The sequence below is a fragment of the Haliaeetus albicilla genome, chromosome 14 (genome assembly GCF_947461875.1).
Source record: "Haliaeetus albicilla chromosome 14, bHalAlb1.1, whole genome shotgun sequence".
Lineage (NCBI taxonomy): Eukaryota > Metazoa > Chordata > Aves > Accipitriformes > Accipitridae > Haliaeetus > Haliaeetus albicilla.
Genome location: NC_091496.1, coordinates 6,150,028 through 6,163,100, shown reverse-complemented (window position 1 = coordinate 6,163,100; position 13,073 = coordinate 6,150,028).

Genomic DNA, 13,073 nt, shown 5'->3' with positions numbered 1-13,073 from the left:
AAGAATTTTCTGTAGCTGATGATGTAGTACTTAGAGGTACCGGATCACAGGCTCCAAATTATGATAACCTGACATGATTCATGATTACAGAGAAGTGTAAGAGACAAAATGATATGTTGAGCCACGGATTGCTCGGTTATGTGATTGAAGGCTCATCCCAAAAAACACAAAGGAGTCCGGAGGCACCAGGGCAGGTGGGGGAACCCTAGTACTCCGTTCAGAGAACGGCTGTCCCCAGAGAACATCACCCCCATGGGCTGGAGGTGACATCCATCACCAGTCAACTTGCTATCCAATGCAGGGAAGGGCATCTTGGAGTTGTGCGAGGCTTATTATGGGATGGCAAGCGACACTTAAATACTGACTTGCTATTCCCACTAACGTGAGGTTGTATTATCAAGGGGTCTAACGTCAAATTAAGTCACAGGCAGAATTGGAGCTCTATTTAACAAACAGTGTATTACAGAAACGTCTATAATTGGGGTGGCCTGCATTTTCACAGAAAGGACTTCAAAGCATTAGGGAATTATGGATTCAAAAGTGGAGTGAGCCACCCAAATATACTTATTAAAATGTCTGGGAAAAAATAACGTTATATTTAGACTTTTCTAATTAAGTCTTTGAGATCTCAAAGAGATCCATAATTTGTTCTTACAAACTCAGCCTTTAAATACAGCAGCAAAAGGTTGCTTTGCAAAAAAAGGGTAGTTTTCCCTGGTTTCTTTCCACCTGCAGCAGAAGGCAGAGCAGGTCTTTTAGATGCATGGAAAACCACCGATAAAAGGGCACACTGAACCTGTATTACTGCCAGCTTTGATGTCTACGGGGTGCAGCTGGCAGGCAGGCTGGTACTCTGAGGTTTCGGGGGGGGCTATTTCTCCTTACTCCCATGAACTACTTGAGCCATCAGCGCTCCCTCTCCAGACCCTGAAGGACAGTGCCAGGAAATGAGCCAAATCCAAGTTATGAAGGAGGAACCTGCTGAGAGAGCCCCTGAAAATAAATTAGAATCGTGGCTGCGAAGAGCCACTAAGTATCAGGGAGGAGCAAGGATGGAGAGAGACAGAAGTGATTCTCAGGAGCCCAACCAGAACCAGTCCTGACAGACTTATTGACGACTGCTTGGTTTGTGCTGTAATAAACTGGAATCCTGAACAATTACCTGCTACAAAACAAAAACAAAAGAAGAGAGGAACGTAGTGAAAATGAGATTGTCCCTCAGAGCTGAGCTGTGGAGACAGATGTGAGATGGTAACATAGAAAGAAGACTCTTTTGGTGTTCTAAATCTAGCATAAAGTCTTCATCTGAAGCAATCTTGACCCCCACATGGGCCTTTTTTTTTATCCTAAAGATGTTGTAAGTTGCTTCTTGCTAGGAATACTGGGTTTTAATGTAATTTTGAAAACAAACCTTCTAACTGGGAGAAATGAATACGTCAGTCCCCTGGAAAACAGAGCATGGTAGCCAGTTTGGCAAGTGGGCAGCTCTCCTGAGCCAGAATTTTTTTTTGAATCTTAGAAGGAAAAAAATGTAATGAAAAACTATGGCTAAAACATCTTAAGAGCAGCACCATGAGGGTGGTGGGAAAAGTTTTAACAGTGGGGTAAGAAACTGGAATATTAAAGCAAGTGACATATGAACGGGTGGATGGAGGGAGAGGAGCTCTGAAACAGTAAATCAGCAAAGATATGCATTAAAATGGAGGAAATCAATGCTTTGCTTTTTTTTTTAGTGTGAAGGTGAAACAAAGCTGCTATAAAGTAGTTGAACAGGCCACTGGTCTCTAGCTTCCCTGTGCTTGGCACAAAATAAAGAGAGAAAACAGTGACAGGGCTTGGCTGTGTTATTTGATGTTATAATAGCTCCGAATCTTCTTAGCCACAGAAGACCAAACATTAGTCTTATTTTCATTCCTTTTTGTCCTTCCTTGGAGTCTTTGCCCCCTTGCTGAGATTAAATAGACCATAAACCAGAGCAGCCATATGAGCCCTCCTCTCGCCCCACTCCCCTAGAACAAGCCATTCCGAATTAAATGGCACCTACAGCCAAACCACAGCTAGTTTGGATCCTGTGAAAAGAAACTCACCCAAGGTGAAGCCTTTGCAAACCCAAATCATCACATCAAACTTACAACTATTTTCTCTCTCCGGCCACCCTTTACATGCTACTGCCACTCAGTCCCACCCTCTCTCCTTGAACGGCTCAAAGAAAAGGGTGGAAGAACCTGTCATTTCTAGAAAACCTGGCAGAGATGTTAAAGGGGGGGGGGATTCTGGCAGCTCCGGTGCCTCCCATTTCCATCCCTCCCACTTTTGTGTTCCTCTCCCGGCCTGTCAGATCACACGGGAGACAACGACAAAGAAGAACGAATTTTCTACCCTCCATGGCACCTTCCCTGTCACCATTGCAGGAAGAGGTTATTAGAGTGAGAAATCATGCAAACCCAAATCAGCCAAACAAAGCTATAAAAAGACAACAGAGACAACAGCGTGGGGAGGGAAAAGGGTAGGGAGAAGTTAAATAACCTATTGTCCAAAAGAGAAAAGAAAACAGATAAAATCACAACATGGAGAGAATAAAAAAAAGACTCAAGCAGGGAGGTGCTTACAAGCCAGAGACTTGACAAACAAAGAAATCTATAAAGGCATAGAGAAATCCACTCTCTGTGTTTCTAGTCCTGTTTCATTTCACCCTGTTTTGAGGATTGTACTGAACTTAGTGAGTTACCGAGTACCTCTGCCTTCATTTTTTTCACTGCAAAGTAAAAATTAGCGGTGGAGAGAGGAAAGATAATGAACTCATCTAAATGAATACTGTGCCTTGGTTTCAATGGATACAGCTATGCTAATGAGTAAAATGGACCTAAAATCTTGTGTGTGGGTGGACCGAGTGCTAGTATTGATATGATTAAACTCGCTACACCTCCCAAAGCAGGATGGTCACATCCAGATTTCTTACTTGGATCTGTCCCTGCGCTGGGCACGGGCATTGTCTGTCAGTACTAGTTTGCATGGGTCAAAAATGGTCAATTGTATCCCCACAATTACTTGGCATGGACAGTTATTTGTCAGTCTTTGAACTTGTGCCAAGGCCCTGCTTTATTTACTAGTACTGAAGTGGCTGATAAGAACAGCAGTGCAGAACACAGTAGCAAAGGCAGGATGACTAATACACACCAAGGTATGGAAAATGAAATTATTAAGGAAAAAAACTTGGAGGGTTTAAGAGAATTCAGGGTGACCTGATGTGCCTGAATTACAAAACAACAAGAAGATGCAGAGCCAATAGCACTAAATCTCTAAGGCACAGGTAGTTGAAGCTGTAGGGATTATTTTCAGAAAGTAGAAAGGAAAATGATCCAACTCACTACAGACTTGTTAGTCCTACCTGAACAGTATAAAAGCTTTGAAACAAATCTCAAAGGGAAAGAAAAATTAAAAATATTCAGACAAATGGATACAGAGTAAAACACAGTTTGGGATGCCAAAGGTGGATCTTGCTGGAGTAATCTGATTGTTTTTCATTTATTAAAAAAACCAAACCACACTGATTTCCTCAGCAAAGGAACATGAACCTCGGCAAAACTGTATAAAAATTAAACTGAAGTATAAACCAGGAGGATGTTAAACTGTGAAGAGGACAGAGAACTGGGGAATTGCCCACAGATCAGTTAGCCAACAGACTGCAACAGGTACTGCTGAGACTGGGCGTTTTCAGCCTGAAGGAAAGCTGATAGAGGAGCCTTGGGAGCAATACTACTTAACACTTTCACTAGCAGTCCTGGCATAGAAAGTGAGAGTACATTAATAAAGCTCGCTGATGATATAGAGAGGTTCAGAGCATCTGCAAGGAGCAACTGGATGAGTCTGAGACCTGGAGTAATAGAAATGGGATGAGATTCAATAGTACAGAGGGCAAGTGCATGCATCTGGGGACCAATAACAAAAATTCTTCCATAAATGCAGTGTTCAGTCGGAAATGATCAGGGGGAAGAAGGATTTTGATGGATATACTAGTTGATGACAAGGTTGTAAGTTGACATGGCCATGAAAATAAATGCTACTCGAACATTTATTAGGTATGTAATGCCATTGAATAAGGCACTGCTGAGATATGAGGCACTGCTCTCGTATCTCAAAAAGAAGACATATACTTCCTAATTAGAGGAGCAGTGTGAACATCTGAGGAAACTTAGGTCTGGGAAAAGTTTCCTGAGTAACTGAGACCAGTCAGTAATCATCCTGGGACTTGCTAGTTCATTCTAAAACTATTTTAATCAGAGTTAAATTTGTAAAAATGTTGCAGAGTTTACTACTCAATATAAGTGTCTAAATAAAATCTAACCACTGTTTGGTTTTGGGAAGCCCTGTTTCCTACAGCACAGAACACCCAACAGGTCTTGGGAGCCTTAAGTCTGAGTCCTGTCCTGCTTATCAGTGTGCTGGATGACTTTGGATAAATTATTTCTTCTCTTTTGGTTATGGTTTCCCATTTGGAAAATGGAGATAATGATATTTTATTACCTGTATATTTTGAGATTCCCTGCTAAAGAGTACCCCCTTAGGGACTATTAATTTTATCAGAACTGTATCTCAGTTATCTATAGAGAATGTACTATAACATTTAAAAGGCTTTATTTCTTAAACTTATTCCTCACCTAGCAGTCAGGATACTTCCCTGGGACATGTCCATATCCATCCAGGCAAATAAAACACATCTATGGGTTGAGAATGGCCTGCAGTCCTCACGCAACCTACAGATTTCTCCCTCATGTGACTTTGTCCTGTGCTAATTAACAGTCTCTCTCTCCCAGTAGTAGAAGGGACAGTATATGAAAGGGATCAATGCCCATAGGCAGTTTGGATATAATCACTCTATTTGCAGGGTGAAAAACATGTATTGTATGAGTGTGAGGCATATGCTAGGTCTTAGCAGCAGAAAATGGTCCCTGGCCTGTTTTATTCAGTTATACAGATACAACCACAGTGTCCAATCGCTAGCATCATAGATAGCAAGATCATGATGATGTACCTGAAATCCTCACCTGAGTTTCCTCAATCCACTTGGGGCTGGAGGAGTGGCAGATGGAACCCACCGGTAAGTGTGCGCCGCTCAACTATTACATCCACAGGAACCTAAATATCTTGATTGCATTATCATGTGCAAGTTATGTCAAAAGAAACCTTTAAAAATGTATTAGAAACCAGGAAAAATGAGTGTGACCAATGTCAAAAATCTCCTCTATTCTTTAAGCAGGGGGGGTAGCTTTTAATGCCAGGCCTCAAGCAAGAGATTGCTTGCCTAATTACCAAAGAAAGTGAAAACAGCTGCTGTTATAGACTCAAAGTTAGAGGCAAATGGTGAACTGAGGCATGGAGAAGTTAAGTGGTTTGCCTTAGGCCACAAAGGGAAGTGGTGTCAGACCCAAGATTAGAAATCACAAGTTTTTCTCATACATTTCTAAGCTCAGATCACTACAGAGTACCATCTGGACATGCGTAGATAACTATTTGGGTCTGTCTATCATTCCTATCCATCTCTGAAATAAACTTCTATCTTCTTACAGTTTCACATATTTTCCAGGCAAATACTACTTTGTTTAAGTGTAGTTTCTTGCACAGCTAATATTTCAGAAAAAGAATTCAGGATTAATGTGGTGCCACAGCCACTGGAAACAATTATGTTCCAGCAAGTGAAGATTTGCTTATTTTGAACCATGAACAAAAAACTGTTTAGTGCAAAATGATTGAGAAACAGACACAGGACTCTTCAGCAAGTTATCTTCAACTTGTTATTGAAGTAGCATTTTTTGAAGGATCAGGACGAAGTGAAGTGAGACAGAAAACTTTTGTACTGCAGTAATTTAGCACAGAGCAGCCTCAAAACCCCCCCACTACGAATACAGTACACAACTGCAGCACAAAATAAACTCAGAAGTAACGTTACCTCAAAACACTCTCCATAGTAACATAACATTTTTATCCCTATTATCACTGTCGAGGGCTTTGCAGTTCCAAAACCACATAACAAACTCACATGAAAAAGATCTAAAGCAATCTTTGGACCCAGCTTCTTGAGCTTTTTGTTCTAGTTTTGCTTGAGAGTGACATGTGTGGTCCTCCCAGACCCACAGGCATAGGCAGCCTTTTGTCATTCAACGTTTACCAGAACTCTTTCAACGCCAAAACCTACTGGCATGGTTTCTCCCTTATATTTAAAGTCCTTATGTTTACCGGCATGATTTCTCCCTTATATTTAAAGTCCTTACATTATGGCTTACATGCTGTTATGGCATGGCAAAAACTTTTGAGCACAAATTGATTCTTATGGATGGGGGGATTTTTGGATATCCCATTTGGATAACAAGGGAGCAAATCAGTTCATATCTCCCTGAAACTTAGGGGCCTGAAGCAAACACAAGCAAACTTTAAAACTAGCAAGTCAGACATAAAAATAATTTGATTCTTGTAATTCAGTTCCTCTCCTGATGTAAATCTGCTACAGACCTTACTCTCCTCTGAAGGATCTTATGGAGAACACAGAACTATTGAAAAATTGTGTGTGAGTGTTCAGCACAACGTAACTTAGGTGTGATATATTGATGGCTGGTCTCAGGCTCTCCCCACGCTAGAGAAATAGCCAGTGACAGCCTGGCAAATGTAACAACAGAACTGTTTCCCTGAGAAAGAGGGGAGGATGCAGCTGGAGAAACCAGTGAGTTTTTGCAGTTCTCTCTTATCTGACTGATGAATTTTTGGATATCTGTTCTGGGTAATAAAAGCATAGCAGCTCTACATGTATTGCTCATTTGGGCACACGTACACACACCTGCAAGCATACGTACACACCGTGTTTGCTAAATGCAAGTGTATAAGCCCCAGTTCCAGGATGTAATCTCAGAGCAGCAAAGCGCTTAAGCATTTGCTCAAATCCCATTGCAGTATAAAGCTGTTGCTTAAGAATTTTCCAAAACTGTGGCTAGTAGCACGTATCATTATCACTGCGGTCAGTCTTCCTATTGATTTCAATAAGCTTTAGGTGGGTCCCTTGATATCAATATTCTGCATCTACCTCCAGAGATGGCATTGCAAAAGCAAAGCATAAGAATTTCTTCTCTCCCACAGTTCTCAAGAGATAAGTTCAGCCAATCACTAGATCAGAAACACCAACACACAGGTTTTTTTTAATAAATTCAATGAACTAAAGCATTTTGTGAGTCAGAAAAGTGGTGTGAAAAAGAAAAAAACAAACCAGCCCCGTATATATACGTATATACACACACACATACTGCTCATCCTCCAAGCAGAACATTTTTCAAACTGTTAAAACATTTTATAAAATTGCTTTTATTGTTCCAACATTTTACAACCTCTCAAATGATTGTTTTCTGTGTGGGGAAAATAAGAAAAGGAAAAAACAAGCCAAATATTTTACTGTTTGTACTTTGCCTGGCTTGGTTTAAAGTGGATTTACTCTGCACATAGTTTGAGCACTTACTTAGAATATTTGTAATGCTGTAAAGGTGCTCAGTGACAGAAAAATGATACGTAGCTGCCTGCCTGTGACAACACTTTAGTAATTCTTCTAGGTATCGCTACATGTCTTAATGCTACATTCTGTAGCAACAGTCCCTCAGAGGGTATTTACAGTGTAGGTACCTAAGTTAGGAGATTTGTATACTTTGGCTCTCTTTATACTTACTGGGGTGAGAAAGCCTTCTCCAGAGAGCAGTTCAGAGGAGAAACGTAGTTTAAGTGCCCTGAATGCGCTAGCAAAATCATTCACAGCAAAAACATTAGAGAATATTCTGAATTGCGGCAGTTATTTGAAGGATTGGAGTGCAGAATTGAAGTACACAAAGGTGAGACAGAGCTTTATTCTTATTTCTGGACTAAATCTTTGCTTCTCTTGAGAATGTCATGAGGTCTTTAATGATTGTGTGGAATACTGACGTTCTTAGTTTTTAAGGAAGTTCTTTTGAGGACTAAATATTGTCTGTGAAGTGTTTTGTAAAGTTAAAGTGCTGGAGCGTAGTTAGGTGATAAACCTCATGATTCAAGTAAAATGTCTCTATCTCAGAGCATGCACTCCAAAATGACAAAGGGCAGAACTGAAGTTGCCTGAATTTCATTTGAACTTCTATCTGCGCATGTTATGTGAAGCTGCAGCTTAATCTGATGCTTCATCTTTCTTCAGAGAAAATATTTATCCATTGCCTACTACCAACCACATACCAATATATTTTGAGGAACACAGCCCATTTTTTACAAGGAGAAAAAAATATACTTTTTTTTCCCAACAGCATTTGTTTGTGAGTGGTAGAACTGTTGTCAGCTTGGAAATTCAGAAAACCTCGATCCAACGCAAATGGAAATCAAGACATTTCCTAAATGTCCATCTCAGGACTGTGAGCTCTTTGTAAGCATGTATGGAGTTACTTGAGTCCACGAAACTTGTTTTGCTACTTACATTAACATAAAGAAAATTAGAAAGTCATAAATCACAAGAAAAGCAGTGAGCATGTGAAGCAGGTTATGAATCCAGTGGTATTTGAGCAATGTCCTAAGATCCCACCTACAATTGAAGTCCCACTGTTATAGGCATTTTGTAATGCTTAGTCTATGTCTCTATGAATATCCTAATTTTGCTTTGTACGTAGAGGTTTCTGTGTGGTCATAGTTTACATGCATAAGCATTTCTGATATATAAATAAGTAAAACATTTCTGATATATAAATAAGAGTGAGGTTGGGATAAAAGGTTCAAATACAGTCTAAGTGAAGAGAAACAACCATAAATCACACATTTAAGACCCCCCCCAACAACCCAAAATAAAAAAACCCCACCTGACAAGCGTACACAATAGAAGGAAAAACTGGATATGTTACTGAATGAAAAGCATGTGGAAATGCATTGGAGAATGTTTCTAAATTGAATACATCTTCCTTTGAACCATATAGCAACATCTGAAACAGTGTAATATAGTAAATGACATATATCACCTGCTGATTGAAACACATCACCTAGTAAAATAACAATCAATCTGTGCATACGAAATGTATCTCTTCTCCTAATAAATTAAATGCAGAGCGTGCTAAAGCTGATGCAGCATTTACCGAATTATTCACAGTGAGGACTGAACTCATTTTACCAGCTACTGAATCTGAAACATGAAGTACCGAAACTGATACAGTCCATCAGACACATCAGCTTTCTGGGAAATGCCAATCATAGGGGCAGGGTGAAGCTGCTGTCAGAAAACATTTAGGTCAACAACCGCTCTCAGTAACAGCCATTTGCTACAGCTGATGGCAAAGGTTCAGGAGCAGGGCACGACTGCCAAGATCTCAAACATCTGGAGTTTGATATTCATGGCTGTGTGAGCATTTGCTATAGAGGGAGAGGTGTAGAAGGATCCATTTAAACAGTCCTTGGTTTGCTGGACTCGGGGAGGGCAGCTTATTGCATTTTTTAGCTCGCTGAAGAGCAATGGTGGGATGAACAACTGCGGGGTTTTAATTTTCTCAAAAAATAGCAGATCATTCAGTTGTACAAGTAACATTTGTGCCACTCACATACAAACTTTGCCTCTTTCCACATCTTTTGAAATTGACACACATATGGACATGAATAGGTATATGTACATATATACATGTATATAGAATAAAGCAAAAAAAACCCCATATTTGGTTTTGTGTTCTCCAAAGATCATGGAAAACTGTGATGTTTCACTCCATCAAATTGAATGCAAAACAGTTTTCTACTTGGCTTTCTGGAAAGAAACCAAAAGCTTCGTAGCCGTTGCCAAGTAGGAAGTCACATGCCTGGGCTGAACAACAGCAAAGGCAGCCTGTCAAGCAGACCCGTCCTCCCCCTTTTCATGCTATATACCCAAAGAGAGAGAAAAAAGAAGATTCTGAGGCCAGTTTCATTCTTTACGTCACTCAGTGGCGAGTTCTGTTGAACTTTTAGTTAATTGTTAATTTTTACTTCTTGCAAGGCAATGCGTGTGTAAGATAGGTTGGTCATAGGAACCAATTAACTCAGACTGCTTTTCCTCCCTCTGACAAGAAGTGCTGATTTAAGGAGCTAGTTAAGTGTAAGTCAGAGTCTATCAGGAAATCTTTGTGAAGTCATTGCCTACTTGACTGATCAATAAAGCTGGAAAATATCAGGGCTATCGTTTGCTGAAAGACAAATTCCTGCATCCCAGATTACAAAGGGGAGAAGCTCCAACAAAAGTGCAAGGTGTCTGTGTCATGAGCCTTCACATGTCTGTCCCCAAGGCTTCTAATTAAGACTAATATTGTACGTTTCATCAAAGTAAATTAAGAGTAATTCCAGTGAAGTGGGGGATGCTGAAGGGAAGTGATAACCTTGAATTAATTTACATTTAAAAAAAGACCTGAAGGAGGAAAACAAAGTTGCTTGCAAGAAGGGCATCTTTTAAAGGAGTTTTGTTTTTTTGGAATCCACACAAGAGCCTAATTAGACTTCTGGCATTTGTCACATTAACCTAAAAGTCTCAGGTAAAAGCCACGTTACCCTGTCTCTACTTCAGACAAAATACAAGTGGGAGAGAAGCTGATCCTTTCAGAAGCGCAGAGAAGATTCCTTTAAGGGTCGTGGCTCCAGCTGTGGATAATGGTGCAGTGTGTTTTCCTTCCCCAAACCTCAGCACTGTTCCCAAAGCCTGGCAATGTTCAGAAAAAGGAAAAACTCCACGAGGCTGAAATACGTGACTGCAGGAGGCCTTCGGCATCTCCGGTGGCTTGACAAATAATGAGTCACCTTCCCCTTGTGATTTTACTCTGTTTCAATTAGTTGTCTATTTTTGCAGTAGAAATTCACAAATAATGGCACGTTCCAGTTGCTACAAATTTTCAGGCACAGTTTTTGGTTTTTGAAGTAGCTAGGCACCAAAGCTAGCTGCTAAAATGTCTTTGAAATACTAGACTTTAGGCTCATTTTAGGCACCCCCACTGGCCCAGTGGCTGGAAGAGAAGAAGCTAAGGAAGAGACTGAGATCCTCGAAGTCTCAGTCTGCCTCGTGGCATTCTCCTCACCTGGGGCGAATGTACCATGTGGACAACATGCAGCTTCTCCCACGGCTTCGGCTCTGCTGCTCAGTGGGTGCATAGAGGTGGGAGGACTGGAAACACAGGTCTGCCCCATTTCCCTATTCCTTTTTTCAGGAATGTACAAAGTGGGCAGCAGGAGAGAAGGCATGGCTTTCATTCTGGAAAGTGAAATACCTCCTAGATAAGGAGGAAGGTCTCATTGTGGTTCAGTCTTCTTGACAGGTATCCAGGGAATACCCAGCACCTTCCAGGACTGAGCCCAGAGAGCGCACCATGAGCTGAAGAAAAGCAAACGAATGAGGAGGATTATGTGTCTCCATTTAACTGAGGGCTAGACACATCCTCTGCAACACAGAAATGGATTTACAACTTTTAACGAGCAGCACTCTGTAAAAATAAAATGACTTCAAACATAGCATTAAAGCTTTTCTCAGAAAAGCTCTAATGTAAATTTTATATGGAGCACACTACTGTACGTGCATTTGTTATTTGCATTTTTTGTTTTATTAAAAAGTAGAGCCTAATCAGGATTGCCTAGTTCTGGGGAGAAAGGGAATGGGATTAAATATGAAATAACAGTTGGTTCAGGATTTCTACCCACTCAGGAGGCTTCTGAAATGTTCTGTCATTTTCTAGAGATTTATATATTAAAAGTGTCTGCCCCATCATAATCATTTAACATGGTTTAAAAAGCACATAAACACAAGGGGAGGGTTTCATTATGGCATATGGGAGAGAGATTCTTCTCAGCATTGGTCCAATTTTGCTCGCATTATAGTCAAATGCTAAATGTCCCAGGGACATCAGGGGGAGTCAAGCCTTTTGAAAAAAAAAAACGTTCTTTATAAAAAACATAAAGCAGGCAATCTGCAACAAATATAAATTTGCAGTAAGCTAGGGACAAGGTCTAGATTCAAACAAATAATATCATAAGGTACCTCCCATCAGGAGAATTTTTTCAGTGGCAAAAAAAAAGGACAAAAGTTCAGATGGACAGTTTGCCTTTCCAAGACTGATCCAGGAAACTTTTTCCTTTCAATAGCCCTAATTTTGAAAAGATTATGTTAGTTCTTTATCACCCCTCTTATTCTTCCTTTCATTTCTCTCTTCCCGCACCCACACAGAGGACTTCTAAATCTCAGCACGAGCCTGATAATATCTTCTCCCCTTTAATGTATGTTTCTGCGGAAGGAAGAATCAGCAGCTATTAGCAGCTTGTGACTGAATGCTGCATGAGGCTCTCTTTGTAGTACCTAACTGCACTGGAAAACAAAATTTAACAGACGAGCACTGCAGAAACCACGCTGAAAGTACAGAAGAGGCATCGTCCCGGTCAGACGTGCGTGACAGAGTGGTCAGGTTCAAGGCTTAAGGTTTCCTCACTGGCAGAGGTAGTTGGGAGTAGAGCCAATCACTAGGTCCCATGGCTTTTGGTCTCTTGTATTTAAAAGCCAGACCAATGTTAAATCATTTTTTTTCTGAGATTAGATTTTACTCCTGTATCACATCCACTGCTCTAAGACATCTGGGTTTAGTGTGTTGCATCAAGCTTTTGGCACCACCATACTGAAATTACACTTTATGGCCTGAAAAACTCATTGGCTCCTCTGACCTCCTGCATAACACAAAATTATATACAGTAATTCCTGTGTTAAGCCTAATCAATGACTTCTGGCTTAGCTGCAGAAGATCTTTCAGAAAGATAGTGATTTTTGATTTTAAAGCCTTCAAAGGGAGGGAAAGCCAGCACTTTTCATATGAAGTCATTCTGATTGTTAATTAGCTTTGTTGTTAAAATCCTGCCCTACCTCATTTGACTCTCCCTTGCTTCCATTCCTAGCCCTGGGATTTTGTAGTGCCTTGAGTATTAGATTAAACTTGCACTTACAGAAAGTCATGCAGCCAGAGCTCTCGCTATAGCACTGGTGTTTGAAGCACAAGTTTTGTTGCCTACTCTGCAAATAGACAACTTTTGTTCGGGTATCACTTACT